Source organism: Crocodylus siamensis, chromosome 1 (assembly GCF_052110815.1).
Source record: "Crocodylus siamensis isolate JL-2025a chromosome 1, ASM5211081v1, whole genome shotgun sequence".
Classification (NCBI taxonomy): domain Eukaryota; kingdom Metazoa; phylum Chordata; order Crocodylia; family Crocodylidae; genus Crocodylus; species Crocodylus siamensis.
In genome coordinates, this window is record NC_143395.1 from 104656210 (window position 1) to 104675195 (window position 18986).

The 18986-nt window shown below is 35.1% G+C and overlaps 1 protein-coding gene across 26 annotated transcripts in view; it reads left to right on the forward strand.

Moving 5' to 3' along the window:
* Positions 1 to 18986, forward strand: part of EYA4 (EYA transcriptional coactivator and phosphatase 4) — a 246727-nt gene that overhangs the window by 90503 nt on the left and 137238 nt on the right. Inside the window, exon 1 of one of the 26 annotated variants that reach the window (XM_090039520.1) lies at positions 12312 to 12559. The exons of 24 other annotated variants lie outside the window; for them this stretch is intronic. The gene's annotated coding sequence lies outside the window, so the exon portion shown is untranslated. Of the gene's footprint in view, positions 1 to 12311; positions 12560 to 18986 lie in introns of those variants that run through there. One more of the 26 variants, XM_090039512.1, reaches the window with a different exon arrangement.

Here is an 18986-nt window from a genome sequence, read left to right on the forward strand (position 1 = left end):
TTTTTAGTTTAGAAAACAGGTAAATACAAGTGGTTACAGTAGAATTATAAACATCATAATGAAAGAACTAGGCATCATTTGATAATCTTGAGAAGTGGCATATCTCAAAGTGATAAAAGGAAATACTTTTCTATCAGTGTGTAATTAATTTTTAGAATCCCTTGCCAGTAGATGTCACCAAGGCCAAAATCTTGGTAGGAAAAAGAACTGGCCATGGATAATGAAAACATCTACAGTAATATTAGCTAGGATTAAATGTCTTTTTTTCAATGAAGTGTAGACATACATACATCAGGCATGACCAAGCTACTGGCTGATGGGGATAAAGTGACATTTCCTGTATATGCAAATTGTTTCATTAGAAACTGTGCTTTATTTCTGAGCTTCTGGAACTGGCTACTTTCACAAATAGATCACTCTACTACAGACCAAAGAGCTGCACCACTATGCCAATTTCTAATTGGTCATCCAGGTAGGCTGAAATCAGTGATCTCCTATTGATACCTTACAAACTGAGTGGGCAGTTTTCAGTCATTGAAGCAAAGAATAGATGTTGATGCAAGAAGAGGGAGAACTCTCCATTGACACTTTCAACCCACCTACTCCCTCACAGTCAAACTCTACAATGGTATATGTTTAATTTTTCCAAACACACTTTTGAGACCAAGTCAAGGCTCCCTTTTCTCCCCTAGCACCTCCTTGGAAAGTTTCTAATGGTTAGCACAGAGAAAGAGAGAGATCTAGAGAGATAGTGAGTAGGATCTATAGCTAGCTGGTTTGAGAGGTAACAACTCCACAGGCACATCTACATGTGAAATTAAGGTAAATGAATAAATTTTGGTGAATATTGCTGGATTGGAGCAGCCCCAGCTGGTGAGGACCTGGGGGCACAGGAGGCCTGCCATCCTGGGGTTGCTCCAGATTAGCTCAATGTGTGCAGAGGGCCTGGCAGATTGTACATGCGCCCCATATGATTTAGTACACTTCTTTCATGAGAACCTAGGTAGCTCCTTTCCCAGCCTATGTACACCGGGACCAAAACAGGCTCAATTTTGGTTGTTATGTAGCCAATTCATGTGTGATTCTGGTGCCCCATAGTTACTCATATACTTCATGTGAGTTAAGATTTGACCTATGGTAAAAGATAACATAGTATTGCTTTACTGTTGATTTAAGTTAGTAACAGTACCCTGCACCTTTTCCCTCTTTATCCAGGTATCTTAGAATATCTCAGCTATTCAGTAATATTTCCAAACACTTTCCGAGACTCTTGTTTATGTTCCTTTGTTTTTCTTGAAATGACATATAAGGAATTTATTTATCTTCATACCTTCTTTCTCTCCCCTGCCTTTTCAGGTTTTTCTTCTTTAGGAATTTTACTGCACCAGAGCAGTGAAATTAAAGTGAAAGTTAGAAAGGTCCAAACAGTGAAGTTTGGGCTTGGTGTTATTGTTCAGGCCTAATAACTGAAAACATTTGGATTGTATATATATGCACTAGAAAGTTTACATTAAAATGGACCAGTATTTTAATTTTTCTGTTTTTTCAGCAGCATTGGAGTGCATTTTATAGATTGCTAGCTTTTTATGTGAAAAGTAAAGAGTTTATCTTTAACAATACATCACCACGTGTTACTCTCTTGCTCTGAGAACAATATCATTTTGTGAATTTTCATAAATAAAATATTATTCTTTGGAAATATGAGGAAAAAACCTACAATAGTGTTTCAAACCCCATTCCCATGGTAACTTACACACATAACTTTATGGAGTGTGAATAATCCCATTAAAGTTGTTATGACTATTCACATGTGAAAAATTAGATACATACATAAGTCTTTGCATAAATTATTGTATATATACTTATTTGTATATATTTTTACTATCAAAATGTCCAGATTAAAATAAGGATCTGCAATGTTTTTCTTACAAAGAGGTTCTAAAGAATGTAGATAGATAGTTGTGCATATGTGAGAAATGGGGAGAAAGAGAGAGAGAATATCTGTACTCATTTTGTATGACCAATGACCAGTATCAAAATACTACCTTCAAAGCTGAGAAAAATCTTTTGGCTTACTACAAGGAAATACCATTAATGTTTTTTGTCTGTATTCCATTAGGGCTTGGCAGTTAGTTTCCAGCTTGGACAGAAACTTTGTTCACCTGCAAAAGTAACTAGGCTTCCCTCTTAATTCTTTCATTTTGTGTGTATCTAAACTTCTCTTGCTTTCACACAAAAACAGGTCTACATTTTATTCCTAATATTGCAAAACTTCACTGATTGATTAACAAGCCTTAGAATAAACTTCCTTTGAGAACCATGATTAGAACTGTAATGTAAGTTGTGCTGCTGAACAGAAAGCACATAGAGGGAAACGTTATCATGATAGCTATACATATAGGCTAAAACCATTTTATAGATTTTTAAAAGAATTGCTGTTTTTTTATTTCTCATTTTGAAATACTTTATTACAGACAGTAGCTATAAGCAGTAAAAAGTTATACACTGCCTGATTAGAACTTTTGAATTATTTTATGAACTGTTATGATTTATGATTTTTTCCCTTCTTTATAGTCTATAAATCTAAATAGCTTTTTAAAAAAAAACAAAAATAAAAACTCGTTTCTTTTTCTAAAATTTCCACAAAATGTATTCAGGAGTAGAGCTTAGTCCTTATTTAAACTAAATCATAATCCCCTGTGCTTGTGCTGATGCTGAGAAATTGGTTATGATGATGGAGAATGTTTGCTCTCCGGCACTAGTGGCTTGTAAGATGATCCACCTTTGAAGTTGTGGTAAAACCTCTGAAACACTATATTTTTTAGTTGGGTGATGTTGAAATCCGTATCCAGGTCCAAATTCTGCTCTCAGTTACAGCAGTGTAACCTCATGGACAGTAGCCTTATATGACTTCAGTGTAACTTTTTTTGTACCCAAAAAAACGTCGTTTATGCACCAGCATAAACGAGAGATGAATTTGGCTCATTGTACCCAAACTTTTTTTTTTTTATACATAGAAATACTATGTAAAATATGCAGTAAGGGTCAAATTTTGCTGGCATATTAGGCGTTAACAATAATGTAATTTACTGAATTAACACTACTGTAATCAAGGGTAAAATATTCAGAAGTGGATTTTAATAGCATTATGCTCCATAGTTAATTTTAAAGTAGAATGCAAAGTGCTATAAGATTCTTGTACATAGGTAATATAGAGAAATAACATTATGCTTTTTTAATCATTTGAAAGTCTTTGCCATTTTGACTTCTTACCCACAGAGTTCAGAAAGTGGAGCATTTAGTACAATACCCTCTTAGTAAGGCCATTCATGGGAGCCAAGACCCACATTCTGCTCTTGATTATGCCTGTGCATCTGAAATGAAATTAATGAGCTTGCACGAGAGTAACAGAGAACAGAATGTGCCCCTGAGTGCTTTGTGTCTTGCAGAGGATTTTTAACTTAGTTATAAACCAAAATACAGTAGCTTTAAATCAGAGGTTGCCCTTTATAAAGTTAAAAAGAGGGAGGATTATATTTTAGCTGAGCATTAGGTTGTCGCTAGAAAAAAATAATAAAGGAATGCAGTGTCACACGGCAGGAAAAGTAGCAAGTCGCTGAAAGCTGGATAATTTAGGGATATAGAGATGTCACTTCCTCTCTTTGCCAGGCTGTAAAATTCTTTGTAATTCCCACTGGTAAAGCTGCCAACATAAACAAAGAAAAAAACCCTGAAACTTCCACACAAGTCTTTTGATGAAGACTATTCTATTTGGAGAAATGCATTTAAGCAGTACAGTGCTTGATACATTCTCATTTTTGAAGCATCATGGACTGAGTAGAAAGATTTCATGAGGATTAAGAAAGAATGTTAAAACGTAAGCAGTAAGAAGAAAAACTGGTGAACTACATCTCCAAGGACCAAAATTTCACTATAAGACTTTTATCAAGCTTAAAATATATATAGAACTTGTCCCACAATTGCAATGTTATTAATAACTTTGTGATAGCTTTTGATTTTTGCTACCTACTCATGTCACTTAAAATAACTTCAAAAATGATTGAGATCAATATTTAGTTTAAGCTCTCAGCACTAACTGTTTTATTATATGATTTATCTGTTAACGGATGGGTAACTTCAAACATAAATATAATTCTGTGGAAAGAGCTGTAAAAATATCCCTTTATGAAAAAGCAGTGGTCTATTAACTTCTCCTTTTCCCTAATGTTAAAGACATTTTATGAGAAGGTTTCACTGTATGCCGCTACATCACAGCATAAAAAATCAGAAACAAGAAAAAGGCTATTCAGACATGAAGCTGTTTCCAATCAAGGACCAGTTAACTGACCCAGCTAAGCTAGAGAAAAAGGGTATCTTTCTCAAGTGCCCACCACTGGCCATGGAGGAGCCAATTTTTTTTTCACTGTACTGTACTGTGTGAATGAGGCATGGCATTTACTTTTAGTTAAGGCTCCAATGCAATACTTTTATACAATGCTAACTCTCGGCTTCAGTGGTAAAGTAGGCTAAGGATAAGCCATTTAGAGGCATAGCTTTTTCTTTAGGTTTGTTTAAGGGAATTACTGTACAACCCCCTATCATTTCATGTTTCTTTCATATTTCTATATTTTAGTTATTTTTATAAAGGTATAAATTATACTGATCTGAAACCTTGCATTCAAAAACAAGGCCCATTAAACCTGCTGTACATGTATTTTGGAAATGAAACTTCACATGAAAAAAGAAAAATATCTAAAAAAAAAAATAATTAAATCTGTACAGGAGGCCATTTTAAAGTAAACTCTAGAACAGAATCATTAAATGAATTTAACATATTGAGTCCCATTTGCAAGTCTGTCTTAAATAACTTAAGAAACTGGTTTTGGTTAGTCCCTTGGGGTGGTCACTAAAGATAAGTTCCACTGTAGAGGAATCTATATGAAAAGCTGAAAGAAGCTAGTTGGCCATCTCAGCCAATGCGAGTTGAAGCTGTCTGGATTATGAATTCACCTCTCTCTAAAAATGCAAATTAAATGCCACTGAAGAAATTAAAACCTTATTTCAAAGAGTTCTTTCCCCTAGCTGGCGCCTTTGCACTTTTCAGGCAAGACAAAGAAGCTTGAATTTGGCCAGCTGAGAATTCCTTGGCTGGATGGAGTTGAGAGCTCATTGATGATGTAAGGCTGGATGAGTTGGTCCTGCACTGTCCAGCTCTTGAGGGTATGTCAGAAGTATGAGCAGTCTGGCTAGGAATGGGGACAGAGCGCATCTGAGCACTCTCAGTTCTCCTTGCTGCATTACTGTCCTTTTGGTATCATTGCCTGGTAGTATAAGTTAGAGAACTCTGGCTCTGACTCATGTTGTACTTATGGCCATTGCCTCTGATCAGTTCCTTATTGGCCTCTTGCACATTTTTTGCCAAAATAGCAGAGAATTAGAAGGTTTCTAGTGGATTCCTGACTTGGCATATTCCATGCTCCTGTTAGGCATTTTAATTGTTATATTGGAGGTTGCTGGCATAACTAAAATTAAATTAAGTTTAGCACATCAAGGAAAGATACCATGAAACTGTGTTACATATGAGGCATGCAGTGTATTGTTCCACAAAATTACAATGGTAACTCTTTGAGGTTATGAGTTTTCTGACAATATGATCAAGTTTGAATATATTTATCTTTGGAGGAATATGATAACGGAGTATAATCAATCAAAACAACCCTATAAAGACTGAAGGGCACAAGATATAAAGAATAATATATGCACCTGAGGAAATGGTTTATGTGGAGAGATTTTAACATGCTCAAAAAAGAACACATCTGTGACACAAGATCTAACATCCTGCTTTTATTAAAGTTTATTTTGGACAATGTATGATTAAAATGATTAAGACTTCAGACTGTACACAAGAAACCGTGAAGTCAAAAGCTCTTAAAAGCTTACTCTCCTCTTCCCTCAGCTTCCACCCCACTATTTTTTTGTTTTTGTTTTTTGAAAATTAAAATTCTCCTCGGTTAATTACATTGTTTAAAGTCTGTTTCAATTCTTACTTGTGGATAAGAGAATTTTTCTTTTTAGGTGGTTCAGTTAAAGTGACATCAGCAGCCACAAAAAATCATACTATGATTTTTATCGTAAAATTTCATGAGTCAGAATTGGGCATTACTGGAAGGGAGACCCAGGAAGTGGCGGCAATAAAGACTGGTGGCTCAGTAGGTGAATCTAACCCCATGGATGAGACTGAATATGATTATATTGGACTTCTCTTTACTTCATGGGACATTTTAAGAAAGAAAACTCCTAGACTATATTGCAGAAGTATTGTGCTAAATGAACTACATAGAAGAAAAAGATTTTGAACTCTTCAGTACTGAGATCATGCTTCCATTTAGTAGAAGGGTGTCCTGATTTTGACTCAAGGTTTAGGACACTACGGTAATATAAACACGTAATAATTTTTTTGTGGTTTAGCATTGTATATTTTTTCTGTATCTTTATCTTGACTGTCTCTAAATCTGAGTTATAAAATTCTTAACTTATTTTCTTTAGAAGAAGCAATCCGTTTTCATAAAACAAGTTCTTGAAACTTGACACTTATTTCAGGTATGATTAATCAGGATTAATGTCAGTAGCATAAGCTTAGGTGAAATGACAGCAATTCATTACAAAATGCAATCTGGATAGCTAATGTAAATTTGCATGTTCTGAAGAATATTGTGATTTCATTGACATGAATGCAAAAACAGTAATTTGTATTCATTTCAGTTTGTCAAGGTGAAGAACACTGCAGTGATACCAACTCTGACTTTTTTCACAAATATTATGATACTTGTTATTTTTTTCTTAAAGTCCCAACCCATTAGTTATGCAATTATATTTTTAAACATTATATTTTTTAGTCCTCATGGTAGCAAAGGCGCAAATTGGAGAAAGGGGACAAATTCAGAAATTATTTAGAAAGTTAATAAAAAGTCCTTACAGCTATTAATATTTATAATCGCATGATTTTTAGAGCCAATTTTGTGATTCTGGGGTATATAATTCATGATTTTAAAATGCTGGGGGTTTTCAGTATTTTGATTGCATTTCATCATTGATTTGCCTTGAATAAATAACCACAAAGTACACTTAGTGAAAGTCCACTGAAGACTATTAAAAATCATGTGGACTGAAAGTCCTCAGTCTTTACAAGTGCTTTTGGAAATCTCATTTGTAAGAACCAGGTGAACTGTGAAAGTTTCTAAGGCAAAAGAGTATCCTTGTGGTGATAAAGAGCTTGGAAGGAGTGAGCACTGACTGCTGATTTGCGATCTCTTTTTCCCAGATCTGGCAATCCCCCCTCTGTAATTCCTGAATGGGATCACAATTCAGTTAGAATTATAGAGAAGCATGGTGGTGGGAAGTAACTGAGATCTGCTGCGCTTGCAAGGAAATCCAAGCAAATATATGCAGGAGTTTGTAGGAGCTATTGGTGTATACATAATATATGCATAATTCTATCTGTAGTGATCTCTGTTGATTTAATTAACTCATGTTTGGTAAAGTGTGATCAGGATGTAATCATGGGGAAGTCTTGAGAGCAGCACAATTTTCCAAGGATTATGAAGACCAGTTGGGTTTGTAGGCCTTGCTTCTTTGAGTTTTCATAACTGGAAAGAATCTCAAGAGCAAACATCTCAAGATTTTTCAGGGGATTTTTGCCCTTAAATTTTCTAGTCCTTCAAGGAAAAGAAATATTCACATTTAAAAATCTATTTATTCCATTAGATCTTCTAGCAATAGCTTATAAATCAGGTTAGAAACTCATCAATTTGGGTTAGAGCAAGCTTCAGGGTCTGATTCTCAGTTTCACTGGTGCCCCCTTTTGCTCTGCTTTGGCCTCACCATGGGGATCCATGAAGAGATTGTAAATATTTTATAAAATAACTTTTGAGTTTCTTTAAGGCCCATTTATTCTACCAGAGTGTGAAAAGGCCTTTGGTTTAAAAAAAAAATCAAGGACCTCCCTGTCCCTGTGCTTGTTCTTTTGATCTGACACCTTCAAGGCTACTGTGAATGCATAATGAAAGTGTACCAAAGGATTTGTTTCACAGTGTGCTTTATTTCAGTTTATGAAAATGTTGACTGGTTCAGATTTCCTTTCTTCAATCCTTGTCAAGTGCTCCTTTACTTCTGTGAACTATTCTGGTCAGTTTACAGCTCTTGGATGGCATTTAAAAATAATAATGCAAAATATTAATTTGCTACACATTGGCTGCATCTATACAAGTGGCAGGCTATGCAGTTTTTACTTTGAAGTCATTTAGTACTTGCACAAGTCCTGTGCAAGTACTAAATGAGACTGTGCAGTAACTGGCATTACTGCACAGTAGCATTCCTGCAGCTTTTTCTGATGCTACTGCACAGTAGCAATGAGCTACTGTGTCAAAGCTCATTACTAGTACACAGTAGTGTTGTGTTACGGTTAGTGCCCCCCACCACTACTGTACACTAGCATCTCATGTAGACGCGGCCTTTGTGTAGTATATTTCAGTAGCAGAGTTTCCCTTGTTGTTGCAAACTTCACGATGAAATAACTGAGCTTGATTCTGCCATTTCTTTTGTTCAGACATATTTCAAACTTTGCTTCCTGTGCTTAAGCTTGAAAGAAGAATGCTCAGATTCTATCCTCTTACTCCTTAATGTGAAATGCACATGTTTGCAAGCCTAGAATGTGGCCCATGCCTATCATGACTATGCATCTCAGTTTACCTGGGACAGTCCCAGATACTCAAGGCTGCTCCTGGCTGACTGGTGAGAATTTAAATGAGTGTCCCAGAAACACAGGAGTGTGGGGTGCAGTCCAGTGGAGAGATGGAGCAGTGCAGAGTGTCATGGTGCCTGCCTACCTGCAGTACACCACACTGCCCTATCCCTGTCTCTGCCTGCAGCAGTGCCACTGACTTGTGGGGCAAGGAGAGGGGGGTGTCCTGGATTTCCCATTCTCCCATGTAGTCACCCTATTTCTACCTTATATTGGTCTCCTAGTGCTAAGAACATTAAAGTGTTTTCATTTACTCTCTCAAAAAGAAATAACTTTCTTGCTCCATCTCCCATTTGATACTTTTCAGAGCCATGGATATAATAGCTGACTGTTACTTATCTGGTACAGGAGTTCAATAGACTGATTTAACATAAACTGATTAAATCTGATATTACATCCATCCAGATCTATCTTAGACTGGTTTCTACCATTTTGAAACTGGTCAACGTGCACTAAACTTCTGTTCTGTTACAGGTTTAGACCAGCTTCTGATCACTTATACCCATTTATATATAATGTCTGTACTTAGCCATATTGTCTTATGTAGTGCTATGATCTAATGTACATTGTGAAGGATACTGTCTTGATTTCTTTTAATTTTCTTCCCTTTTCTTGTCAAATCTGAGTTACAATCACCCTAAACCAAACAAAGCAGGTTGAGAATCAAAATAATTTAATATTCTATACTTTTTTCACAGTGGCAAGAGGATGATTTGTGCCTATCTAAAATGACTTGTTTCTCTCTCTTTCTCTCTCTCTTTTTCTTGCTGTAATTGAGGGAGAGGGAGGAACTCTAAAGCTAGGTACAGACATTCAAAAATTCCGAGGTGGAATCAACCTAAGTTATACTGGTTCTGTAAATGGTGTAGTTGAGATCAGTAGTGAATAGAACATACATTCACCCTTCGTTGGAGGGGACAAATCTTTGACCAGGTTCAGCCATTTTTAAACCAGTCTCTGAGTGCTGAACTTCTGTTCTGTTACAGTTATAGACCAGTTTTCAATTGCTTTTACTAGTAGAAGTGTAATGTCTATACCTGGCCTAAGCCTGTCATATAAAAGAAAAGGGTTTTTTATGCATTGTTAGAATTTAGTTTCTTTTATCGTTTTGAGTTTTCAGGTATTTAAATTCACTCCTCAGGTGGACTTTGGGATACTGGTTTTTTTTAATCATATACAAAAGAAAACTTTGTTCTTACTAGTGCCCTCATTGGAATATATTCTGGGAGAAGAACTTTATAGGAGATTATGAATTATTATAACTTTATCTGTGATTGGCTCATTGGCTTAGAAAATAATAATAAAAAAAACCCTTTAAAATTCTATTATGTCAAATCTTCCCTCCAGCATTCAAGGCCTTAAAAACAATGGACTCACCTTGTTTCAGTTGTAAAGGAATGACACTTTACTTCTTCACTGCACTGTAGTGGCACAATAAGTGACAGTATGCAGGGAAGCTTCGGGTCTGGGACTTGGTGCAGCCACTGTGTCTGCCACTATTCTGAACCACTGACAGAAACCACCATATGCATGCGTGCAGGAGGCTGTGGCATGATTGTTAACGAGACATGTGTTGTAGCTTACGCAAGTAATTGCGCTGTGGCTCCGTGTGTGATAACAGGGGTGAATTCTGTCCCATGGCAAGCCCTGTGTAAAATGCTTGACTCTTAAAGCAAAGTGTTCCTGCATTTTTTGAGGATGTTGGTCTACATTTTCAACTAATTTTCTGTGGTAGTTTTTTCTTTATTTTTAGTTTTAAAAATGAAATAAGTCCTATGTACTTGCTAATGCTTAAACTTCCGCATCTGACACTTTGGTTGTTATAGCAGTTAAGAACAGGGATCGGTCTAATACCAATGTCTACAACAATACTGGAAAGCTGATTATGCTTTCCCCCAAAATTTATGTATGCTTTGGTGAGTTTTCATTGTCATAGGGGCGGGCCTTTATTATGCCACATAATACAGTAAAATGAGAATTACTTGAGTGTTTAGTACTTGAGATAATCACTGCTGACAAGCACCTGTTTAGAGAAATGATCTGTGTTCTTAAATACACTTAGTTGTCTAAAAATCCAAATTATATTCCCAAGAAACTCTCATTAGGCATTTTAAGTACCAAAAAAATATATGTGTCTCTGGATCTAAGTATTTATTAGTGACCCCTACAATCCTGGCAATCCTTTCTAATAATAAAGTGTTGGACCTGTCAAATGATGGCACAAATATCCTAATCTGAACTGACATAGCTTTCTAGCCTGGTTCATCAATCATGTTTTATTAGCTTTAAAAGAGCCAAGCTGCTATCTGTCATTTAAATGTTGTAGTGGTGACAAAAACTGGTGCCGAAAATGTGCTGCAGGTGTAACTTTCACTCAAAGACTATTTCTGAGCAGTGAGCCTGTTTATGTTCATGTGGGGAGAGAGTGCCATCTTCAGTTTCAAGTGTCTGCATAAAGAAGTACTGAATTTTGGGGTAGCGCAGTAGGTAAAAACACATAATGTAGAAATCAGAAATGAGTCCAAAAGAAAATTTAGATGATACTTTTGAGTCACCAATGAAGAGCTTGCATATAGCATTCTTGCTTATGTTTTAAAAAAACAGCTTGTTTAGACATGTCAGTTGCAACATGAAACTTGTAATATACTAAATGTCTGTAAAGCGCAGACTGCGAATAGTCTCTGCTTCTGTCTTTGTGTTCATGAGGAAGTGTAAAGCAGACAACGATAATAAAACTATAGGGGGAAAATACTAAATGGAGCTCAAAGCAGTAGCAACCAAGTTCCTGTTCATTGTGTACTTAAGACACAAAAACTACTGATAGTTACTCTGTTGTATTTTCATAATTCTTAAAGTGCAGTCAATTTTGTATATTCTGTATGAGTGGAATAGACTTGGTGTTTGTGCTGAGGTCCTGGCTCTTGACCTTTATTTTTCTTGGCTCTGTCATTTTAGAGCAGACCTTGAGGATACTCCTCATCTCTTGTTTCCAACATGTTAACATATTCAAGTAAATATTATCCAGTACAGATGCATGCATTAGTCGTAGGAGGAGAGTTTTTGAAAAGCGTTTAAATCCAGATGAAACAATGGAATTCATCCTCCTTGCATTTGAATTTCTTTTATTTATGAGATGAATATTTTCTTGGCAAACTTCCTTTTCGTGGCCTACCATAAAGCTTTTATAACCTTTCAAGATGTTTTGGTGTAATCAAAGGTAAACATGACAGCCTTAAAAAAAATCTAAATCGCTTAGCATTTGGAGACTATAAAGAATTTCATACAATAAAGAGCAGATGTGTCACAGTGACAGCAGGCGAGCAGGGACTGGGAAGGTGGTTTCATTAAAAGAGCCTTGGGATAAATGCAGCACATTAGATACCCACTGAAAGACAGGAGCTGTTGATGGGGGTGACCTCTGAATGCAAGTCATCTTACTATAAACAGAAGGGTGTGGAAAGCCATTGGTCAGAGCCAAGCTTGTTTACTATCCAGATCTCTTCTTAGTTAACTTAAATAACTGGAGGGAGTGAGGCACAGTGACAGTTCAAGGAAGAACACAAAGTGTCCTTAGCAGTTCCTGAATTTCAAACAATACTGTTGACTGGCACACAGCTTTCTGGTCCTAAAACCCTGGCGGCACACCTTAAATGCTGTACAGTGGAATTTAATTGGCGCTAAACATAACGCTAGTATCTGTTTCTGGAGAGTGAATTTACACAGTTGGGGAATTCATTTCAGCTTTCAGAGGCAAATGAGGTAAGCTTGTGATGCTTTTTAACTTGAGATATTGATATGCTGCCGTTTACTGATAAATTGAGGAAAACAAGTGGGTGCCAGTTGCAGAATCAGATTTCATTCTGAAAAGGAGGTATTTTCTTTTCTGTAATTCTGAACTGTGGTTTTGTTGTTTTAAACTACTGGAAGAACACATTGGGTGCTAATGACTGAGTTTAGCAGTTGGGTAGGTAGGTAAGATCTATGAATTCCTCCAAATATTTACTTTTTGTACTCTCTCCAAATAACTATATCTCATTTTCATATAAGATTATTTTTCAGTTCTCTAGGAAATAAATGTTTCCTAATATAATATAATGTTACTAGTCTTTACTAGTTACTAATGTTATGTTTCATACTTTATAAAATTTCAACATAGTTTGAAACAAATGACTGTTTTATAGAAGAGACACTTCATGGCTAAAATATTGTGACAGGTGTTTAGATGTGCAATTATCATTTTTCAGAGCCTCGGCCATAAAATTAATTAGTTGCCAAATGGAAAAAATCATTTTTGTTGGCATTAAATAAATAAATAAGAGTCTTCCTTGATTTGATATCTGTTTAGGAACTGTATTAAAGTATAAATGCTAGTCTTTGGAAGAAAAGGTAGCATTTAACTTCCCTAAATTGTCATTTGAGGGAAGTGTGGAGTTTACATTTGATTCTCATTTTTGGTTGGTGAAAACTTTCAGAACTTTTTATATGCTTTGCAATTATGTAAATACTTTCTTGCACATGACTGGCTACAGACTGTAAAACACTACTGTTTTAAATAGGTCCCTACTTAGTATGTTGCTCTACATTGTGTCCAAATGTATTTTTTTTTTACCTTTGAGTCAAAGTTGTAAGCGAGTACAGCAAAGCTGCTGCTCTGCTGCTTTTAGGGGCCATGATGTGAGTTGGCATAATGATTACTGCTTCTTAAATGTCTGTTTCATTCAAGGGAACTGAGAAGGGGGTTGCTGTAGGAGTACTGTTTTATTATCCTAGTAAAGGAAACAAAGTTCAGGGGCAAAAACCAACCTAGTTCTGTCCATCTGATTTACTGCTACAGGGAGCTGTTTTGTTTAGGGAACCTGTTTTGAAGAAAGGTATGATAAATTATTACAGCCAATAAGTTCTTCAATTTAGTTTCTAGGGTCTGGTGAACAGCAAGCAGCAGTATCCAATTACATGTTTCTTTTCTTAGATTGCTCACTATTTTCTGAAATACATTTCAGTTGAATAACTTTTAGCTGCCTCACCCCCTTCTTGTCACTGAGATTTTTACCTTCTAAATTAAACTAAATTAAAATACTAAATGTGTACACACACACACACACACACACACACATACACAACCCATAAAAATATACATACAACATAGCACTCCAAATTCTTTGCTTAAAATTATTCATTTTGCCAAAGTATCTTCCGAAGAAGCTTTCTTTAAAGCCAAGAATGATTTTGTTTGAATTTATTAAAATACTTACTATCCCACATTAAATGGATTAATAAATTAAGTGACATCACTGCTGTACAATGTAGATTATGTCCAACAGCTGATCTAAAATATAACTTTGTGGAAATTGTATGTGTATATAGAGAACGTAATGCAGCTGCTAAAGAAATACAAAATACAAATGAATTCTTAAACATATATTGAGTGAGATTTCGTAAGTTATCCTAGCATAGTGTCAAATGGAGTGAGTTAAAACGAAAGCAGTGTAATTCTGAACTATATCTTATTTTTATGTTAATAAAGCAAGTTCCTTCTTTTTTCTGCTGCTTTTTCTGCAAATAAGTATATGTAAATTTTCTTAGTGTTAGAATACACTTTCAGAGTACTTGAAATTGGTAGCTGAAATAGTTGGTATTATTTAATATGTGTTTTCAACTTAGATTTTTAAATATAGCTAATAAATGCTAGTTATTTGATATTGCAGCTGTATCATAATATTCTGTTTCTGTATTTTTAAATAAAATAGTAAATGACAGCATGACTACACTGTTTATGTATTAAATGTTTATGTATTAAAATATATGCACATTGTGTATAGAACATAGTTTTTTATTTTAGCTTTGTTTTGAACTACTACCAAAATGTTGTTGGCTACAACAACAACAAAACTCGCATGTTCCCATAGTACCTTGCTAGAATATTTGATCTTTATGTATAACAACTATGTTTTATATTTTTTCTCACTTAATGTAACATTTAAGAATAGTTTAATTTGACAGTTTGATGGAATACATAATAATTTGTAAGAAAATTATAAGTTCATGTCTTGACTCATCATCATGATTTTGATAAAGCTTAATGTGAAATCCCTTTTTTCCCAAAAAGGGATAGGGTGAATTATTAAAAAAAATATTGGTTTAATTCATAGGTTCTATATTAGCCAAAATCCAAACACAGTGGAATTCAGAGGGTTTATTTTTTAAGCTGAAATTAACTTGAAACTCTGCATAATAAATATACAAGTTAAAATACATATCTCTTTGGCCATATGAAAACTTCTTATCTGAGTCACCAAATTAGGACACTTTAGGAGTATCTATAAATTGCATTCTTAGTCTTGAAATGAGAGCTTGTAATTTGATATATCTAGCAATAAAAACATTTAGAATGCAAGAATAATTGTAAAGATTCCTCTAAAGAATGGTAATTTATTTTTATGTTGTATATGTACATGTGTGCACATATGTGTTTGATATATGAACATTTGTTTTTGGATCAAATGAAAAAAAAAGTTAACGTTTTAAAAATATTTTTTAGTCTTTTTTTGCACTTGATTTGTTTTGAAAAAGTAACAGATTAGTTTTCTCGATTAACCAGGTAACCTCTGCATTCAATTAGAGTCAGGACTAGGAAGCAAATGTATATATATTTCAGATCTTTCAAAATGTTAGCTTCGCTGAAGCACAGTTTAACTTGATTGATACTTGAGTTTTAAAGCAAATAAGAACTAATTTTTGCCTGTGGCCAGAAATCTTTGAAGTTTCTTGCTTGTGATGAAACTGGATTAGTTAAGTGGTAGATTTCTGGCTTGGATTGTGACCCTGTTGTGCTTGGCAGGTTGTGATAAATGGGGGGAATCTTTCTTAACCTTGTGGCCAGAGCATTCCAGTATCTCATGCAGGAAAAAGGAAAGATGTAGAGGACTTTGCAAGTTAAGTATGAAAAGAGGAAAAAGCGTCTCTGTGTTTAAGGGATGAGCCTGAGTGAATGCTATGTTTATTTTCTGAAGCAATCAGATATGCTTGAGAAGACTGTGGAAGAAAGTAATGCAATGAGTGGCGATATATATTATCATTGCTTCTGACAGTTAACTTTTGACTATATGACTCATCCTTTAATATTAAATTGTTATATTTTTTTTTTGTTTTACATGCTTTCAGAGTTAGAGAATCGGAGCTGTTGTGTTCACATTCTTCTAACTGAGGTAGTTTTCTTTAACTAATGCTAGTTAAGTATGCAAAGCAGTCCAAAATAATTTGGAAAGCCTCCTTATTCAAAGTAATTGCTTTTTTGTCAAAGAATCTACAGTAGGCTTGAAAAAAAAACTGTCAAAATGGAATTATTTGGGAAAAAACGGCTAAATGAATTGCTTTTTGTAAATTTAAATTGTGGGTAGAACACTTTTGAAAGGTAAACATATTTTCAGTTAAAAGGATGTGCCAAAAGTTTAGGCTTAAAAGTGTAAAGCAACTAACTAGACAAATTTTCAAACAAAAAAAAGAATAAAAAAGGGAAAAAAAAAGGAAGAAAAAGAATGAGAGAATGCTTACATGTGAGCTGAAACGTGATCTATCAAGGCATCTTGTGGTTCTTTCTGTGGCATTTTAAGTGCTGTATTACCTCTGATGTAGTCTCTATTGACTAATAATGAAAAAATATGCCATTAGACGATGGTCTGATATTTACTTACATATTCCACAGTGCAAATACAGATACTAATGCTGATGTCAAAAACTGTACTAAGTAAAAGGGAAAAGGACAGTATTATGGCATTGTGCTTCTTGATTGTGGGTTTAAATATCACTTTAATATACATGCATGCATGTTGGTATTCATATATAATATAAATAGATTTTTTTCCCATAATGTTAGGCATATTCATGTCAGTTGAGTTGTTTGCTTATTCCTCCATAAAAAGTGAGCTGTGTGACAATCTATGATATTATTATATATTATTTATTTTATTTTTGTCTGAATGTAAAATTGTGTTGTAAATATTTTCAGAGCATGAGACTAGTAACTCTTAGTTGCATGAGTAACAACTTAACAAGTCAAATAACTGTATAATACATACAAATATTATATATAGAGTACATCCTTGCTATATAACATCTATGCCTATATATCACTTAACATTACTACACAGAGTATGCTTGTATGTAACTGTGCATATTTATTTTGATTTCCTATGTATTTATTGAAAATACATTTAAATTTGTATTGTAATGAGCCTTTGGCACAGTAGCGAATGCGTAAATTATTCAGACACTTTTACTTAATTAAGCAGTCTACCTACATCTTTTTTTTAAAACAATTGCTTTCCCAGTAGATTTTTCTGCTCCTACAATAAAGTCCTAGAGGTCCCAGGAGTCAATAGAAAATTGAAGCGGCATCTGTTGAATGACAGACAGTACAGATGCATACTATTAGGTCTTTGGATTGGGTCCATTTTGCTTGTGAGGTTTTATTTGTTAAAGTTTAGTGTGACTGTTAACAATTCTAATTTTTTTATAAGTAAAGCAGTGTGCATGACTTAAGAAAGTTATTATTGTATTTCAGTCACCAATTTACTCATTCCAACAGATAACTTTTAAGATGTTTAATTTAACTGAAGTAGCTTGTTGACATTTTTAGTTATCTGATGTAGTTTATTAATGTGACAACAGCTGCTAGAAATTATTACGACAATACCTAAACAAATTAGTGTCACTAGTGAGGAAGAACAGAAATGTATCAAATTGAAGAAAAGGGACAGCTGTATGCTGCAAATGTACAGGCGACTTACTTGGCAATTTCCAATATGGAATATGATTCCTAAATATTTATTACCCTCTCCCACCACTTTCATATTTTCTCCTGTTTTGAATTCCACTGATTTGTAATACAGAATTTGTGTAAATTTTGTATGTGTATTATATGGAATGTTTATAGTCCGCTGTCCAGAAATGTAAATAGATACTAAATGCTTCAGCCAGGGCTGTTGTTAGAAATAAATTATTTATTGGTATTTAAAATAAAATAAAAAATTGTCAAAGTAACATGACATTTCAGAGAGCAAGCTTCAACAAATAAAGAAATTCCAAACTTGCAGTTTTAAAAACATTAGCATCTCCAAATTCTTCTATCAGAGGTGCTGATTACCCATTCAGCAGAGTCTAAAAACTAGCTCTATACCAATAGTATATATATGGACCATTTTGAGTAAGCACCTTTTATTCTACAGCAAGAGCAAGCCTGCTGCAGATATGAGGGGTTATTTTGTTGTTTTGTCTTGCTCTCTTTCACACGCCCTCCTAAAACTCACTTCTGCCAGCATACCTACAGGACTCTGCCAGCTGATAATGGGTAGGCAGGTGGTGAGCTAAATTGTATTCATATTAGATGCTCATATTACCTTGTCCATCCTCCTCCCAACCTGCTTGTTTGTTTCGTCCACCTGTTGCACTTTGGCATTAACCAAGGCCTCCTTATTCACCTTAAACACCTTTGCATGATGTGAGCTCTCCAACTGAAGTTAAGTTTGTGCATAAGTCTTTGTCAGACTGGCCCACAAGACTAAATTTTCTTTTGGGCAAGGACTATCATTTTACTATATATATAAACTGTCACTAACCAATGTGGCATCAGTCTGTCACATCTTTAATACTATTGGGTGCATCTACTTGTGTGCTTTACTGCAGAGTTGACTAATTAGCTCTGCACTAAAGCATCACTGTCTACTCATGTGCCCGTTTAGGGTGCAGTAAATTAATTAATCCTGATGTAGGATAGTACTGTCTGGGACCGAATACTGACCTATGCCAGAGTTATTTAATACAATGCAACACACATGTAGATGGTGACCTAGCCAGCAGGCAGCCCCCATACTGTAGCACCTACAAGCCTAGCACCAGTCAGCTCCTCTTCTGGCCTATGCTGCCACCCAGATGTCAGGATTGAACCCCTGGTCGCCTGCCAGCCCAGAGCTATTCTGCCTTGTCTTTAATTGCTGTGATCCCAGGAGCACGCATATACACTGTGCCCAGGAACCATTAATTCTGGCACAAACTGCACCGGAGTTTATTTCTGCATACTAGTTGCACATTTAGATGCACCCACTTTCATACTTCTGTTTTACTAGTGATGCATTGGAGAGAGTTGAATGTATCCTGGTGGAATGGAATGGTTTCCTTTTCAGATAGTTAT